We start from the raw sequence: 12,839 nt of genomic DNA, 5'->3' as shown, positions 1-12,839 counted from the left end.
TATTGGAAATGTACTTCTGAGCATATGTGTGGATCTTTGTGGAACACTGGAGAAGCTTTTCATATGTTGATGCTCAAAGAGGAAAAAACTCCCTCACTGAAAAAAGGATCAAATAATTTTAGATTGGATAAACACTCAGAAAGAGTGATAGGGCCATGACTGTACTGTCCCTGGAAATCCAGATCGGCTGAGGGTTTGAATCAGATGGCCCAAAGATCCAGGAGTCCGAAACTGTTCCAATATATTGAAGACCTCACATACGCCAAAGTTCAAAGTCTTGTACCTCCATTGTATATTGGTCTTCTAGAAGGGTTATGCCAAGTGGAAGTAAATACAAATTTAAAGATAGTTGCAAGAAAGGGAAATCTGGTCTTTATTCTCCGATTCAATTGGAAAGTTAAAATAGGCTTATTTTGAAGAACTGTATGAGATTCTTGACGTATGACACAATTATCAGAACTCTGGATTCTTAATGAAGCAGCTGTCTAGACTTAACTGAGAATAAAATGCTCAGAGGTGTTACTTCCATTTTAGGAAACAGGCTTTAACTGCATTGCTAACCAGAAAATCAACAATGACTTATTCATATTGTGGCTTTCTGGGCTTGACTCCTGTAGAAATCCCAGAAGGGGAAATCAGGGATAGGAGAGTTTGCTGACCTTTGTACAAGAAATCATGATCTCTCAGTCTGGTAAATTTGGTCAGTTACAGACCCCGAGGCCTCAAGTTTCCTCACCTGAGTGGGCAACGAGAGTAAGGGTAAGTCAATGGTTCTGGAACACTGATATATATCAGATTTACCTGTAGAGCTTGTTAAGATGCAGGGAGAGGAATTTCACTCATTAGTTTCTAATTAGGGCTTGGTGAGGCCTGAGAATTTTTATTTGTCATAGGTTCTCAGGCCATGCTAGTGCTGCAGATATAGAGACCATACTTTGAGAACCTTTTGGGTAGACGGTGTGTGTGGTTTCCTTCACATTTAGGTGCTATGAGCATAAGGAAGCCAAATATATTTTGTAGTTTTTCTGCTGGAAAAGAAATTCTGCAAAAGCCATTTATCTGCCTGAAGGATATTTCTGTGCAGGGAATTTCTGAGTAATGTTTGAGGGTTGTCGTCTAATGGCAGCTATTGTGTCTGTTTATATATGTCAGAGATGCATAAATTTGTGTTGAACTTTATAAAAGGCTTGTCTATGTGCAAGTCATTTAGGAGAAATATTTACCTGAATGGAATTGTAGAAAAGTAATCCCTGATATCAAACTCCTGTTAAAGTAGTAAACATTTATTTTGTAAGACAAAATAGTATTATTGCTAATAATAATTACAGTTTACATTTATCTTAATCTAAATATTTAATTGGAATACCTGTAAAGTGTCATGAAAATGAACTAAGTGTTTTATCCAACACTTTTATGAGGTTGGCAAATAATGTGATGCATGATTTTTTTTCTGGCAATACTTAAGGAAAGATAGGTTTGTTTTAGATATCACTCTAATCAAGGTTATAAGTGAGCTCCCATTTTGCTTCCTGCTGCCTCCTTTGGATCATTTCAATTTATCAAAGAAATATATGACTTGGATTGCTCATGTTTAGAAAAAGTTTATTTTGTTACTTTTATAATACAATATTCATGCAACCACTTTTATTATAAATGAACTACAGATGATGTCTTTTTTCTTTTTAAAATTTTATTGGATTATAGTTGATTTACAATGTTGTGTTAGTTTCAGGCATACAACAAATTGATTCAGTTATACATATACATATATTCATTCTTTTTCAGATTCTTTTCTATATAGATTATCACAGCATATTGAGTAGAGCTCCTTATGCTATACAGTAGGTCCTTTTTGATCATCTACATTATTTTTAAATTTTATTTATTTATTTATTTTGGCTGCCCTGGATCTTTGTTGCTCTGTGCAGGATTCCTCTAGCTTCTTTTTTCTGTGGCTGTTTTTTGCAGTGCAGTAGCTCCAGAGACCAGGTTTAGTAGTTGTGGCACATAGACTTAGTTGCCTGGTGGCATGTAAAATCTTCCCAGACCAGGGGTCGAACTCAGGTCCCCTGCATTGGCAGGGTAGGTTCTTTACCACTGGACCACCAAGGAAGTCTGGTTATCTATTTCATATGTAGTAGTGTGTGTATGTTAATACCAAGCTCCTGATTTAACCCTTCACCCCATATTTCCCCTTTTTTAAACTGCAAGTTTTTAAAATTTAAATTTACAATATTGTAAAGTAATTGACCTCCAATTAAAATAATTAAATTTATATTAAAAATAAATTTATTTATTTTTAATTGGAGGATAATTGCTTTATAATATTGTGTTTGTTTCTGCCATACAACAACATGAATCACCCATAAGTATACATAAAACCCCTGTCTCTTGAACCTCCCTACCACCTATCCCTATTCACCCCCATCCCAATTCTCTAGGTCATCATGGAGCACGGGGTTGAGCTCCCTGTGCTATATAGCAGCTTCCTACTAGCTATCTATTTTGCACATGGTAGTGTATATACGTCAGTGCTACTCTCTCAGTTTGTCCCACCCTCCCCTTTCCCTGCTGTGTCCACAAGTCTGCTCTCTAATTCTGTGTCTTTATTCCTGCCCTTCAGATTGGTTCATCAGTACCATTTTTTAAAATTAGATTCTACATATAAGTGATATCATATTATATTTGTCTTCTCTTCTGACTTACTTAAGATGATCACCTCCAACTCCATCCATGCTGCTGCAAATGACATTATTTCATTCTTTTTATGGCTGAGTTATTCCATTATATATGTGTACCACAGTTTCTTTATCAGTTCTTCTGTTGATGGACATCCAGGTTGCTTCCATGTCTTGGCTATTGTAAAGAGTGCTGCACCAAACACTGGGTGCATGTGTCTTTTCTAACTATGGTTTTCTCTGGTTGTATGCCCAGGAGTGAGATTGCTAGATCACATGGTAGTTCTATTTTTAATTTTTAAAGGAATCTTCATACTGTTCTCCTTAATGGTTGTACCAATTTATATTCTCACCAACAGTGTGGGAAGGTTCCCTTTTCTCCACATCCTCTTCAGAATTTAATGTTTGTAGTTTTTTTGGTCTACAAACAATAAATGGTCATTCTGATAGTGTGAAGTGATACCTCATGGCAGTTTTAATTTTTATTTCTCTGATAATTCGTGATGTTGAGCATCTTTTCATGTGCTTTTTGGTCGTCAGTATGTCTTCCTTGGAAAAATGATTATTTAGGTCTCCTGTCCTTTTTTCCCCCCTTTGATTGGGTTGTTTATTTTTGGATGTAGAGCTGCATGAGCTGTCAGTAAATTCTGGAGATTAATCCCTTGTCGGTTGCCTCATTAGCAAATATTTTCTCCTATTCTGAGGGTTGTCTTTTTACATTGTTTCTTTTGCTGTGCAAAGGTTTTCAAGTTTACTTAGGTATAATTTGTTTATTTTTGTTTTATTTCTTTATTCTAGAAGGTGGGTTGAAAAAGATCTTGCTCAGCTTTAAGTTTCACTTATCTGGTGACTTACAGTGTAGCAGTGAGAGCCTGAGCTCAAGACAGATAGACTGAGGGTCTAGTTTATGTTCTTCCCTAATTATTAGCCATGACCCTCTTGACAAACATTAATTTTATTATTTGGGAAATAGGACTCTGATAATCTACCCTGATAATTTTGTTTGACAATTAAATGGGATAATGCTGATCATACCTGGTACATAAAATGAGTTCACTGAATGTTAGCTATAATTATATCTATCCTGTTTGAGAAACTTTACGTAAGTTTTTACATCTTCTATATGCTATGCCCTGGAGACACAGACTTCAAGGCACTTTTTAGTGTTGCTGCTACTGCTAAGTCGCTTCAGTCGTGTCCGACTCTGTGCGACCCCATAGACGGCAGCCCACCAGACTCCCCCGTTCATGGGATTCTCCAGGCAAGAACACTGGAGTGGGTTGCCATTGCCTTCTCCAATGCAGGAAAGTGAAAATTGAAAGTGAAGTCGCTCAGTCGTGTCCGACTCCTAGCGACCCCATGGACTGCAGCCCACCAGGCCCCTCCGTCCATGGGATTTTCCAGGCAAGAGTACTGGAGTGGGGTGCCATTGCCTTCTCTCAGACTTCAAGGCACTTTCTAGTAGGGATAGTTAAATAGAGAAACAAATAATTAAAACTGAGTTAATTGGACACTATCATTGAACAAACTTTGGTGAATCTAAAGAGGGAATAACATAGTTTGTCTGATGATCAAGAAATACTTTTTCCAGGTGACTGAAGTGATGCCAGGGAAAGAACAATTTTTCAGATAATAAATGCTTTAAAAGCTATTGAAGATGTAAATTTTGCTATTAAAGAAAAAGACACACACAGAAAACTGTAAGTCAGAATAGGGAAGGGGATTGGAGGAGAAAGAGGATAGTTGTGAAAGATGATACTAGATATTCAGGGGCCAATGTATACATACTAAGTTGCTTCAGTCCTATCCAACTCTTCTAAACCCTTTGTACTGTAGCCTGCAAGGCTACTCTATCTGTGGAATTCTCCAAGCAGAATAGTGGAGTTGATAGCCATTCCCTTCTCCATGGGACCTTCCTAACCCAGAGATTGATCAATGTATGAAGGTGCTTATATGCCTATCATGAAGAAGAATTCAGACTTTGTCTTGAGAGTGATAGGAGAGAGAGTGAAGAAAGAAAGGTAATGATATAATCTATGTTTAACAAAGATGTGGAGAAAAATTCAATCAAATCCATGTGTTCAAAACAGCAATCAGCTAAGTGTGGGACCCTTCAATATTTCCAAAGAGATAGATTTTTTTTTCTTTTTTTCCTGAAAGTTAAAGAAGTTTCTGTTTTTATTTGTGAGAAAGAATGATAATTTTGTCAGAATATCAAGAGTTAAGGCTCTTCCTTTTAAAATGCTAAAGTGATGTTATTTTTCATTTAACTAGACATTGCATATTACCTTTTGGAAATTTAAAATATATTGGATATCTGTTGAAAAAAAAAGATGTAAAATGTTGACTATTTTATCAAATTCTGTGAAAATCTTTTGTAAACAAAGACTTTTTTTTTAAATAAAAGTTTATTTGTTACATGTATTTAATGCTCACTTGAAATCATAATGGTACTTATGATAGCAGATTTTGTTCCCTGGAAAGATTATGATGTTGTAAACAAAATATTATAATTTTGAGTAAATAAGAATGAGCCATAGATGAAGTCTTAAAAATTCAGATTATATTTTTACACAAATATCTTTAGTTTTTAAATACTAAGTATCTGTCCACTAATAGTACTATATAAGTAGCTACATCTTAATTCAACTAATTTTCAGGTTTTCACTAGACATTTGAAACCCTTAATAAATGCTGATCTTTCATTTGAAAAAGTTAAAAATGATAGCTTAAAGATTTGAAATACCAATTTTTGTTTTATGAAAATGACTTTTGCAGATTTATCATCTTAAAAATTAAAAATCAGATTAACATCTCAATCTCGAAATTACTGTTAACAAATCTATGAAAAATACATTTTAAAAAGGCTTCTGGTGGGTGGGTGTGAAATGTGAACCAAACATAAGAAATTTTTTCTTATTTGTCTCCTGAAATGACTGAGAGTCCAAAAACTTAATGGAGGTATTTAGAAGGTTTTGTTTGAGAAAATACTTTTTCTCTGTGTTCTGAGGTATATACTTTGGGTGTTCTTCAATACCTTCCTATACAAAAACATAGTGTCTCAGGTCTATTTTAACTTGAGAATGAAATGCTACATTTTAATGTACGTGATAGAGATAATCTGTCGCATACTCTTTCTTTACAGGAACTTACATTCAGAGCCTTCTGCAAGTTGAGGCAAATGCAGTCAGTTCAGTTGCTCAGTCATGTCCGACTCTTTGCAACCCCATAGATTGCAGCACACCAGGACTCCCTGTCCATCGTCAACTTCTGGAGTTTACTCAAACTCATGTCCATCGAGTCGGTGATGCCATCCAACCATCTCATCCTCTGTCTTCCCCTCTCCTCATGCCTTCAATCTTTCCCAGCATCAGGATCTTTTCTAGTGAGTCAGTTCCTTGCATCAGGTGGCCAGAGTTTTAGAGTTTCAACTTCAGCATCAGTCCTTCCAATGAACACTCAGAACTGATTTCCTTTAGGATGGGCTGGTTGGATCTCCTTGCAGTCCAAGGGACTGTCAAGAGTCGTCTCCAACAGCACAGTTCAAAAGCATCAATTCTTTGGCAAATTGGAGCCCTGAATATTTCAGAATGACTGCAGTACCAAGAAATGAAAGGATATGCAATGATATTTTTATCATATCTTTAGACGGCTCCAATTTTATAGTCAGAGACAAAAACATAATGGTTCTGAATGTGAAATTGCTTTCTTTCTTTTACATCAAGGCTATTGCTAGTGAAATAAAGTACTCATCTAATAATGATATGATCTGTTAATAAAGCCTGATAATTTTGTTATGCTATAGAACCATTTAATTTTCATCTGTTTTCACTTAGTTAAACCAGAACACTATCAGAGATGCTTTAGTTGTAATTTATAAGATATCAAGTAACATCTGGCAGTTTAGAATTTATCTTCTAAATCTACAACCACAGACTGCCCTCATCTATATTAAATCAGAAAAACTCCAGAGACACAGTGAGGGTGGATTATATAATCAGAAGATGAAATTTCAAGGCCTGTTTTAGCACTTATTAGAGGATGAGTTTGGGCTTGTCTCTAAATTTTTAGTATGCATTTTATTTATCTTTAAAATCGTGATCAAATTCATAGAGTTATTTTTGAGAACAAAATTAGGTCTTTTATGTGAAATTGCTCTGTAAACCATAAAAACAAATATAAATGTAAGATATTATTATAATTATCAAGTTGCTATTACTGGCACAATCCCTTTTCTTTAAGCAGTTATTACCAAGAATGCAAATTTTTGTATAAAGTCTGATTGTCCAGCCCTTCTGATTCAGATATTTTGGAGTTAGTCTTACAGAACTATTGGTCTTACCTGATAAACAATCCAGGCTTAGGAATCAGATACTTAAGAACAAAGATGTCTGAGGGACTGAGGTAAATATATATTAGTTTTGTATTGCCACATGGAAAAATCTTTATTAGCTATTTTTTCACTACAAATTAACCCCAAATTTAACAACTTAAAATAACAAACATTGATTATCTTAAAAGTTTCTGTGGATTAGGAACATGATGAGGGAAACTTAGCTGGGTAACTCTGGCTCAACATCTCTCATTAAGGTGCAGTCAAGTTGTTGACTGGGGCAGTGGTCTCAGCTTAAGGCTCATATTGGAGGAGAATAATCTGTTTTCAGTACCGTTGTTGTTCGGTTGCTAAGTCATGTTTGACTATTTGCAACCCCATGGACTACATCATATCAGGCTTCTCTGTGCTTCACTATCTCCTGGAGTTTGATCAAATTCATGTCCATTGAGTTGGTGATGTTATCTAATGGATTTCCTTTAGGATTGACTGATTTCCTTTAGTGATTGACTGGTTTGACCTTCTTGCAGTCCAAAGGACTCTCAAGAGTGTTCTCCAAAACCACAGTTCAAAAGTATCAATTCTTAAGCTCTACACTAGATAGAAGGTCTAGGGTGAAGTTGTAATACCATTAAAAGCTTGACCTGTATGCAGGTGTTAGGTGATTGCACTGAGTTAAATTAATATGCTTTGACTTTTTGTACTTTTATTAGCTATTTAGTAATCTTTTCCTAAAGAGAAAAACAATCCAGAAGAACAACACTAAATGCAATACTGCCATTCATCACATCCAAAATAGCATTTTTATCATTCTATTCACTTTTGTGTTCTATTTTTGCTTTATGAAGGCAAAGAAAAAATAGAGTTTGTGAAAAGAAATCAAACTTATTTTATCCCTCAAAAGAAATGGAGTAGCCATAATGGTCAACAAAAGAGTCTGAAATGAAGTACTTGGATGCAATCTCAAAAACAACAGAATGATCTCTGTTCATTTCCAAGGCAAACCATTCAATACCACAGTAATCCAAGTCTATGCCCCAACCAGTAACACTGAAGAAGCTGAAGTTGAATGGTTCTATGAAGACCTACAAGACGTTTTAGAACTAACATCCGAAAAAGATGTCCTTTTCATTATAGGGGACTGGAATGCAAAAGTAGGAAGTCAACAAACACCTGGAATAACAGGCAAATTTGGCCTTGGAATACGGAATGAAGTAGGGCAAAGACTAATAGAGTTTTGCCAAGAAAATGCACTGGTCATAACAAACACCTTCTTCCAACAACACAAGAGAAGACTCCATACATGGACATCACCAGATGGTCAACACTGAAATCAGATTGATTATATTCTTTAAGGCCAAAGATGGAGAAGCTCTATACAGTCAGGAAAAACAAGACTGGAAGCTGACTGTGGCTGAGATCATGAACTCCTTATTGCCAAATTCAGACTTAAATTGAAGAAAATAGGGAAAACCACTAGACCATTCAGGCATGACCTAAATCAAATCCCTTATGATTAAACAGTGGAAGTGAGAAATAGATTTAAGGGCCTAGATCTGATAGATAGAGTGCCTGATGAACTATGGAATGAGGTTCGTGACATTGTACAGGAGACAGGGATTAAGACCATCCTTATGGGAAAGACATGCAAAAAAGCAAAATGGCTGTCTGGGGAGGCCTTCCAAATAGCTGTGAAAAGAAGAGAAGCAAAAAGCAAAGGAGAAAAGGAAAGATATAAGCATCCGAATGCAGAGTTCCAAAGAATAGCAAGAAGAGATAAGAAAGCCTTCTTCAGCGATCAATGCAAAGAAACAGAGGAAAACAACAGAATGGGAAAGACTAGGGATCTCTTCAAGAAAATTAGAGATACCAAAGGAACATTTCATGTAAAGATGGGCTCGATAAAGGACAGAAATTGTATGGACCTAACAGAAGCAGAAGATATAAGAAGAGATGGCAAGAATACACAGAAGAACTGTACAAAAAAGATCTTCACGACCCAGATAATCACGATGGTGTGATCACTGACCTAGAGCCAGACATCATAGAATGTGAAGTCAAGTGGGCCTTAGAAAGCATCACTATGAACAAAGCTAGTGGAGGTGCTGGAATTCCTGTTGAGCTCTTTCAAATCCTGAAAGATGTTGCTGTGAAAGTGCTGCACTCAATATGCCAGCAAATTTGGAAAACTCAGCAGTGGCCACAGGACTGGAAAAGGTCAATTTTCATTCCAATCCCAAAGAAAGGCAAAGCCAAAGAATACTGAAACTACCACACAATTGCACTCATCTCACATGCTAGTAAAGTAATGCTCAAAATTCTCCAAGCCATGCTTCAGCAGTATGTGAACCATGAACTTCCTGATGTTCAACCTGGTTTTAGAAAAGGCAGAGGAACCAGATTGCCAGGGACCAGCCCCGGTGGATCCAGGGAATTCGAAGGGGAGACGGCTTCAGCGATCAGGAAACAACAGCTTATTTAAATGTTAATTAAAGATATAAAGAGTAATAGTATAAGGATAGCTCAGTGAGAAAATTTAGTGGAGAAAAGAGGCTGAATAATTCAGCCAGAAGGTGAGAGAAAGAATGACATGGGGAGACCAAGCTTTGGTGAACAAGGCCTGCACTTTATTTTCCAAAGTAGTTTTTATACCTTAAGTTATGCATAGAGGATAATGGGGGAAGGGGTAGAGTCATGCAGTAAGCCAGGTTTTCTTCCTGCAAACTTATCATATGCAAATAGGTGATTTGCTTCATCTTCTGGCCCAGAGGCCTGTTAACATTTTAAGACCCTTTCTTCAGAAAACTTATTTTTCTCTAAAGGTGATTAGTCAGGCGCCACCCTCAAAAAGCATTAGATAAAGTTGCATTCCTACAGAGCAAAGGTGTGGTGGGCTATAAAAAGGAAAAGAATTAACTCAAGGGTCCAAGGTTACAAACATCAAAGGTACTATTTACACCAATTATACTAATCAATACACTGCCAGGGACACAGCAGGTAAGGGATATGGAAACTTAGCAGCAAACATTGGCCCAACAAGTGAAAAACCCTTCACCAATACAATCTCTAATCAAACTTTTCACTGCTCAAAGGAATCTGTATTTAGACAGTTTAGAACATCTCCTGCCTCTCACAGTTGGGAGGCTCTGAACAATCACATGTGGCCGGAAAAACCTATTCAGGCAGGCTAGAGGACTTCCAAAGGAGTTTGTAGGTTGAAACACTATCACACCCAGGAACTTTATTAACTGGAGCTGCAAGTTAACTCTGTTTTCAGAAAGAGGTAGTGGGGGACAGCCCCCCGTAAAGTCAGAGGTGTAGGTGAGAGCACAAAGCAGAAAGTAGGCTGGTTTTGGGGGTAGATGCTCGAGAATTTCCAGGGGGACTCCTGAGGCTCGATCCCACCTTTGCGTATGCTGAGCCTCCTTCCTCATGACCTTTGCCATGGGTGGAGCTCCTCACGCCGGCTCCCCACATCTCCCCCTTTTTTATTTCTTAAAATAGCCAGATGCGGCACAGTCGCGAGCTTCTGAATGTTCTGCCAAAGAATCCTGACAAAAGCAACAGTGGTTATGAGAAGCAAAATTAGAACTAAAGATATTAGACAGAATGTTTTTTCCAGAAATAAAGTTAGAGAATGTGTGAAAAAAGTCATTAGCTGTTCCAGCGGCAGTAAAATTCAGTTGAGAGTGTTCCAAAGTCTGTATTTGATTATGAAGTTTCCCTAAGTCCAGGCCAATGTCAGAGCTGTTAATTTTTTCTCATTCATAATCTGTCTCATTACCTTTAAAGATGTCACGCATATCCACCAGTAATCAGCGTGGCATGACAGAGCCATTTTCACTTTTAAAGCCTGTAACTCAGTCCCAATATGCATTATTGCCTCTTCTAAGACGTCTACTCTCATCTCTAATTTTCTATCTATAGCTTCCTGTGTTGCTAGAGTTAGAGAAACATTTTTAGACATGGTATCAACTTTATTGGGCAGTATGCACTTGTTGAGTCAATGATATTGCTGCCACAGTATCAGAAGCAATTGCTGCTATTAAAGCTGCTATTCCCAGGATAAGCAAGCCCAGAAACCGTCACGATCGCATTAAATCCTGTAGTTGTTGTAATACAGCAAGACCAAAATTATCATATCAGTAAGTGGTTATATCATAAGATAAGGTAGACGTTGTAACACTACAAAGGAGCAAACATTATACTGAGGGTTTAAACAAGATGAGAGCATACATTATTCACAAGTCACTACATTGGGTCCACCAGTGAAAGTCATATATACATTAAGTTTTCCAGAATTGTTGGTAAAGAAAAACATAAGGAGAGGGTAGACAAGCCAAAACAGAATAAGTAGAATTATTTTCTGGTTGGAGTTCCCACTACAGCAGCCCTGTCAGTCTCGCCGGGATCTCGATGTTTATCTTGCCTGCTCTTCTGGTGGGCTCCTCTTTTGTGATCAAAGCAATGGGGGAACCGGATGTCTGGGGGACTGCAACATGGCGAATCAGCCTGTTCCGGATCTAAATTGGAGAATCTGCATCCTGTGGAAAAATACAAGCACATCCTCTACCGCTAGTTAATAATGGGTCAGGACCCTTCCATTGTCCTGAGAGGAGGTCCTTCCATTTGACTAATGGTTTTGCATTCAGTTGCTCCGGGCACCAATGGTGAAGCATTGCAGTAGTTCTGGCTGAATCAGTATTTAAAATATTTATTATGAAAAGAGCATGTTGCAAGATTTGATGGGGAGAACTATACTTAAACTCCCCTTCTTTTAATTTTTGAATTTGGATTTTTAACGTTTGATGTGCTCTTTCCACAATGGCTTGCCCCTGTGGATTATAAGGGATGCCTGTATTATGTTTAATTTGAAACTTTATACAAAATTCCTGAAAAGACTTAGAAGCGTAAGCAGGAGCATTGTCAGTTTTCAAAGCTTTTGGCAGGCCCAAATATGAAAAACAAGTAAAGAGATGTTGTGTTACATCTTTAATTGCTTCCCCTGTATGAGCAGTTGCAATAATAACATGAGAAAAGGTATCTACAGTTACATGAACAAAGGACAGTTTTCCAAATGAAGAAACATGAGTTACATCCATTTGCCAGAGTACATTAAGTTTGAGACCGCGAGGGTTAACTCCCACAGGTAGACTATTATAAACAGTGGGGCAGTGTAAGTAAGAACGCACAATCTCTCGAGCAGTCTCTCTGGGAATTTGGAATTGATATCTTAAAGCAGTAGCATATTGATGATGAAGTGCGTGAGAGGCTCTGGCCTCCTCAATCACAGTAGCCACTGTATTTCTGGATAACAAGTCAGCCAAATCATTAAAGGCATTTTAAAGGGCCGGGCAATCCTGAATGAACCCGAATGTGTCCAATGAAAAATATTTTATTTCTTTTCCAAATTTATTGCTGTAATTTAGTTAACAAATGAAATATGGTAGTTTTATTTTCAGGCAAAACCGCAGTTTCAATGTGTGGAAACAACCTGACAATATACTGAGAATCAGAATAAAGGTTAAATTCCCCATCTGCAAACATAGCAAAAGCCTCTATGACTGCTGTTATTTGAGCTCTTTGAGCTGAAGTTTCCTGTGTTTCTAAAACCTTTTGGTGATTTTAGTAACTATGGGGGCTTTACCATTTGCTGACCCATCAGTAAAAACTATTTGAGCATTTGGAATAGGAGATTGTTTACATCTGACAGGAAAAATAACTGGATGTCTGGATATAAAATTCACCAAAATGGCCAGGAGGAGAAACCCCATGCCCGAGGCCAGGGGGGGCGGCCGAGAGGAGATCCCTAGTGTCCGAGGTCAGGG

General features: G+C 37.4%; 1 long non-coding RNA gene across 1 annotated transcript in view; it reads left to right on the top strand.

The window, feature by feature from the left end:
• Positions 1 to 6,389, top strand: part of LOC129624065 (uncharacterized) — a 179,784-nt gene extending 173,395 nt beyond the window's left edge. The window contains exon 4 of the long non-coding RNA XR_008700719.1: positions 5,824 to 6,389. This is a non-coding gene — a long non-coding RNA (uncharacterized LOC129624065). The remainder of the gene's footprint in view (positions 1 to 5,823) is intronic.
• The last annotated feature ends 6,450 nt before the right edge of the window (positions 6,390 to 12,839 follow it).

The sequence above is a fragment of the Bubalus kerabau genome, chromosome 12 (assembly GCF_029407905.1).
Source record: "Bubalus kerabau isolate K-KA32 ecotype Philippines breed swamp buffalo chromosome 12, PCC_UOA_SB_1v2, whole genome shotgun sequence".
NCBI lineage: Eukaryota > Metazoa > Chordata > Mammalia > Artiodactyla > Bovidae > Bubalus > Bubalus kerabau.
This window is presented reverse-complemented; position numbering and strand designations above follow the sequence as displayed.